Source organism: Pinus tabuliformis, chromosome 9 (assembly GCF_031772625.1).
Source record: "Pinus tabuliformis cultivar Carrire ecotype Pingquan chromosome 9, CPIR1, whole genome shotgun sequence".
In the NCBI taxonomy this organism is placed as follows: Eukaryota; Viridiplantae; Streptophyta; class Pinopsida; order Pinales; family Pinaceae; genus Pinus; species Pinus tabuliformis.
The window spans coordinates 1,037,136,092-1,037,142,091 of NC_142307.1; positions in this window are offsets into that span (position 1 = coordinate 1,037,136,092).

Genomic DNA, 6,000 nt, shown 5'->3' on the forward strand with positions numbered 1-6,000 from the left:
AGTAATCCCCACCATGTGGCTACCTCATCTTCAAAATTAAACACTACAAAAGTTCTCCAATTATGTGCCGATAATGACTTGTGTTTTTTAATGTATTCTTCAATAGTAGGACCATTATCTTTTCCTATAAAACATACCGCCATGAAGAGGGTTCTGAAAAAATTCACTTACTTGGGGAAAATTTGAAATTGTCACAGTTTAGTCGATATTGATCAGAATCCCTATTACGACATGTTTTTGGAAATGAAACAATCATCCTGCATCTAACCATGTGATAAAAATCCTGATCCAGACACTAGAATTTCAAATCTGTGCTGCAACTCTCCCGTCGTCACCCAAGAATTCTGAAAAATAGCTAATTTTAAATCAGCAATATCTTCCTCATCAGGACTCCGATTTGACTGATTTTTTTTTGCAATTAGGTATTTTTTCACAAAGATTCTAGATCTACAATTAGATTTTACATATCTTGCACTAGGACATCCATATCTACACCGCAAACTCATTGCCTTGAAAAACTGTCTGAAACCCCACTGATTTTTAGATCAGTGGTATCTCCTTCATCCAGACTCCGATTCAACCGATTTTTTTTTTGAAATCGGCTATTTTTTCACAAAGAATCTAGAGCTGCGATTAGATTTTGCAGATTTTACACCAAAACATACAGATCTGATTTGAAAACTCGTCGCCCCCGAAATCCTACAAAAAATAAAAACATTTCTCTACTGTTTGCCCAAGAAAGTGCTCTGATACCACTTGTTATAGATCTAACCCGGAAATATTATAGATCTGATATGAAAATATAAGAAAATGCAAATAAACTCAGAAATAATATGAAATGCTTCTTTATTGATCAAACCCTTAAGGTGGGGCAACACCATACATTCACTCATTGAGGAAGGAGAACACTCCACAAGCCATATGCCTGTTCATACAGTAACCCTTGACACAATTCCTTGACGTGGAGTCTCTAGCCTCTATATATGCCTCATACATAAAATACCATGGGTCATTACCATGGTTCCTTCATACCATCAAACTAATACCATGGGTCCATTATATTATTACTAACAACTTGTGGTCCCTTACATGATATGGGTTAACCACCTTATTTATTACTAGGGCCCATCCCATTATTACATTATTACCTTGGGTACCTCCCTTGGTACCCCATATTATCCTCCCTAGGTATATAACATTCCACCCCCCTTAGCATGTTTCGTCCCCGAAACATGGGAAGAACACAAATAATAAGATCTACTCAAAAGAGTAGTCCACTGGTACCATGCATGTGCATCTAGCCATCCGAGAAAAAGGTGAACCCTCGGTCTCGCTGGTGCCTCGCTCGCTTCAGATGGAAGTTGACTATGGTAGCCCTTCTGTGTAGATGTGTAGTAGGTGGATCTTCGCTCCTCTCTATCTGTCCTGTGGGGGTTGTTGTCCGTGTGGCTAATTGGTTGCCATCTTGATGGTTGTCTTGTGGGGTGATGTGGGTGATGATATGTTGAAGTTTTAACCCACGATGGCCTTTTCTTTAATTCACCCCTTACGGGAGCTTGACTGTTATCTGATGCATGTTGTGGTGCCTGCTGTGGTGTCTTATCTTTCAATATTACTTCAACCACTGAGCCCTCCTCTGATGTATCAGCACCTGTAACCTTTTCTGCTTCAGCCTCTGTGTGTGTTTGATTGTCTATCATCACTGGCTCATCATCTAATATGTCAGACCCTAGAACATCTTCTACTTCAGCCTCCTTGGACTCTACTTATTTATTAATGGAAATATCCTGTAATGTAATTTTCTTCTTTTTATACCAGAGCTTTAGGAATTTCTTCTGTACATTAATATTGATAGTACCTATTGATTCCATCCAAGGGTATCCCAAAACAACATCCATGTTATCCATATCTGAAACACAAAAATCACTATGCAACACATACTTATCCACAGAAATCTTCAAATCCTTGTACACTTGAACATTCTCATCATCCACTTGTGTGTTTTCAATGTGTTTTGCTGGAATTTGCAATTTTTTTGCCAAGTTGACATTTATGAGATTTTGCTTGCAACTCGGATTTATAGACACAATGATTTTCTCCTTCTGAATCAATCCACGAACCTGCAATAAGGATATACCAGTAGGAAATAGCCACACATGTTTCTCCTTATCTTGTTTTTTGGCATGAGACCATCTGTCTAAAAGTAATTTTTCAAATTCTTCATCGGGTAGGTTGGAACACTTCTTTTGGTTAAGTAATCCCCACCATGTGGCTCCCTCATCTTCAAAATTAAACACTACAAAAGTTATCTAATTATGTGCCCATAATGACTTGTGTTTTTTTATGTATGCTTCAATAGTAGGACCATTATCTTTTCCTGTAAAACATACCGCCATGAAGAGAGTTCTAAAAAAATCACTTACCTCGAGAAAATTTGAAATTGTCACAGTTTAGTCAATATTGCTAAGAATCCTTATTATGATCTATTTTTGGAAATGGAACAATCATTCTACATCTACCCATGTGATAGAAATCCTAATCCAGACACTAGAATTTCAAATATGTGCTGCAACTCTCCTGTCGTCACCTAAGAATTCTGAAAAAAGAGCTGATTTTAAATCAACGATATCTTCCTCATCCGGACTCCGATTCGAATGATTTTTTTTTTGAAATTAGGTATTCTTTCACAAAGATTCCAGATCTATGATTAGATTTTGCAGATATTGCACCGGGACGTCCAGATCTACGCCGCAAATTCGCTGCCCTGAAAAATTGTCTACAACCCCATTGATTTTTAGATCAACGATATCTCCTTCATCCGGACTTCGATTCAACCGATTTTTTTTTGAAATCAGTTATTTTTTAAAAAAGAATCCAGATATTCAATTATATTTTGTATATTTTGCACCAAAATGTATAGATCTGATCTACAAACTTGCCGCCCTCGAAATCCTGCAAAAAATAAAAAAAAATTCTCCACTATTTGCCAAAGAAAGTGCTCAGATAGCACTTGTTATAGATCTAACCAGGAAATATTATAGATCTGATATGAAAATATAAGACAATGCAAGTAAACCCCGAAATAATATGAAATGCTTCTTTATTGATAAAACCCTTAAGGTAGGGCAACACCATACATTCACTCCTTAAGGAAAGAGAACACTCCACAAGCCATATGCCTGTTCATACAATAACCCTTGACACAATTCCTTGACGTGCAGTTTCTAGCCTCTATATAGGCCTCATATATACAATACCATGGGTCATTACCATGGTTCCCTCATACCATAAAACTAATACCATGGGCCCATTACATTATTACTAACTACTTGTGGTCCCTTACATGATATGGGTTAACCACCTTATTTATTATTATGTCCCATCCCATTATTACATTATTACCTTGGGTACCTCCCTTGGTACCCCATATTACCCCCTAGGTATATAACATTCCACCCCCTTAGCATGTTTCGTCCCCGAAACATGGGAAGAACACAAATAATAAGATCTACTCAAAAGAGTAGTCCACTGGTACCATGCACGTGCATCTAGCCATCCAAGAGAAAGGTGAACCCTCGATCTCGTTGGTGCTTCGCTCGCTTGAGATGGAAGTTGACTGTGGTAGCTGTTTTGTGTAGATGTGTAGTAGGTGGGTCTTCACTCCTCTCTACCTATCCTGCGGGGGTTGTTGTCCGTGTGGCTAATTGGTTGCCATCTTGATGGTTGTCTTGCGGGGTGATGTGGGTGATGATATGTTGAAGTTTTAACCCACGATGGCTTTTTCTTTAATTCACCCCTTACGGGAGCCTGACTGTTATCTGGTGCATGTTGTGGTGCCTACCATGGTGTCTTATCTTTCAATATTACTTCAACCACTGAGCCCTCCTCTGATGTATCAGCACCTGTAACCTTTTCTACTTCAGCCTCTGTTTGTGTTTGATTGTCTATAATCATTGGCTCATCATCTAATATGTCAGACCCTGGAACATCATCTGCTTCAGCCTCCTTGGACTCTACCTTTTTATTAATGGAAATATCTTGTAATGTAATTTTCTTCTTTTTATACTAGAGCTTTAGGAATTTCTTTTGTACATTAATATTGATAGTACCCACTGATTCCATCCAAGGGTATCCCAAAACAACATCCATGTTATCCATATCTGAAGCATAAAAATCACTATGCAACACATACTTATCTATAGAAATCTTCAAATCCTTGTACACTTGAACATTCTCATCATCCACTTGTGTGTTTTCAATGTGTTTTGCTGGAATTTGCAATTTTTTTACCAAGTTGACATTTATGAGATTTTGCTTGCAATTCGGATTTATAGACACAATGATTTTCTCCTTCTGAATCAATCCATGAACCTGCAATAAGGGTGTACCAGTAGGAAATAGCCCCACATGTTTCTCCTTATCTTGTTTTCTGGCATGAGACCATTTGTCTAAAAGTAATTTTTCAAATTCTTCATTGGGTAGGTTGGAACACTTCTTTTGATTAAGTAATCCCCACCATGTGGCTGCCTCATCTTGAAAATTAAACACTACAAAAGTTCTCCAATTATGTTCCCATAATGACTTGTTTTTTTTTTTATGTATTCTTCAATAGTAGGACCATTATCTTTTCCTATAAAACATACTGCCATGAAGAGGGTTCTCAAAAAATTCACTTACTTGGAGAAAATTTGAAATTGTCACAGTTTAGTCAATATTGCTCAGATTATCTATTATGACATGTTTTTGGAAATGGAACAATCATTCTACATCTACACATGTGATAGAAATCCTGATCTAGGCACTAGAATTTCAAATTTGTGCTGCAACTCTCCTGTCGTCACCCAAGAGTTCTAAAAAAAGAGCTGATTTTAAATCAGCGATATCGTCCTCACCCGGACTCCGATTCAACTGATTTTTTTTTTTGAAATTAGGTATTTTTTCACAAAGATTCCAAATATACAATTATTTTTTGTAGATATTGCACCAGGACATCCATATTTGCGCTGCAAACTCACCGCCTTAAAAAATTGTCTACAACCCCACTGATTTTTAGATCAACGATATCTCCTTCATCCAAACTCCGATTCAACCGATTTTTCTTTTGAAATCGGCTATTTTTTCACAAAGAATCCATATATGCAATTATATTTTGCAGATATTGCAACAAAACGTACATATATTATCTGCAAACTCTCCGCTCCCGAAATCCTGCAAAAAAAATAAAAAATTCTCCATTGTTTTCCGAAGAAAGTGCTGTGATACCACCTTTTATAGATATAACCTGGAAATATTATAGATTTGATATGAAAATATAAGACAATGCAAATAAACCCAGAAATAATATGAAATGCTTCTTTATTGATCAAACCCTTAAGGTAGGGCAACACCATACATTCACTTCTTAAGGAAGAAAAACACTCCACAAGCCATATGCAGGTTCATACAATAACCCTTGACACAATTCCTTTACGTGGAGTCTCTAGCTTCTATATAGGCCTCATACATACAATACCATGGGTCATTACCATGGTTACCTCATACCATCAAACTAATATCATGGGCCCGTTACATTATTACTAACTACTTGTGGTCCCTTACATGATATGGGTTAACCACCTTATTTATTACTATGGCCCATCCCATTATTACATTATTACCTTGGGTACCTCCCTTGGTACCCCATATTATCCCCCCTAGGTATATAACATGGGACACGTGACAAACTTCAAGTGGAAATTGAGAAATGAAGGAGGCCCGAATAGAATCACTCCCTTACAAAATTCATTCGACATAATTAAACATCATTTAACACCCAACATGTTTAAAATTATTTGTTGCAATTTGGGACAATCTCCAACATGTATATTCTATAATGACATACAATATTGGATTCCTTCCATCTCTTCTAACTCGTAACACCCACTAATGGACAAATCTTGAAGTTGTGACAATTGTCCCAATCAACATATGCTCTTCAACCCTAGACACCCAATTATGTTC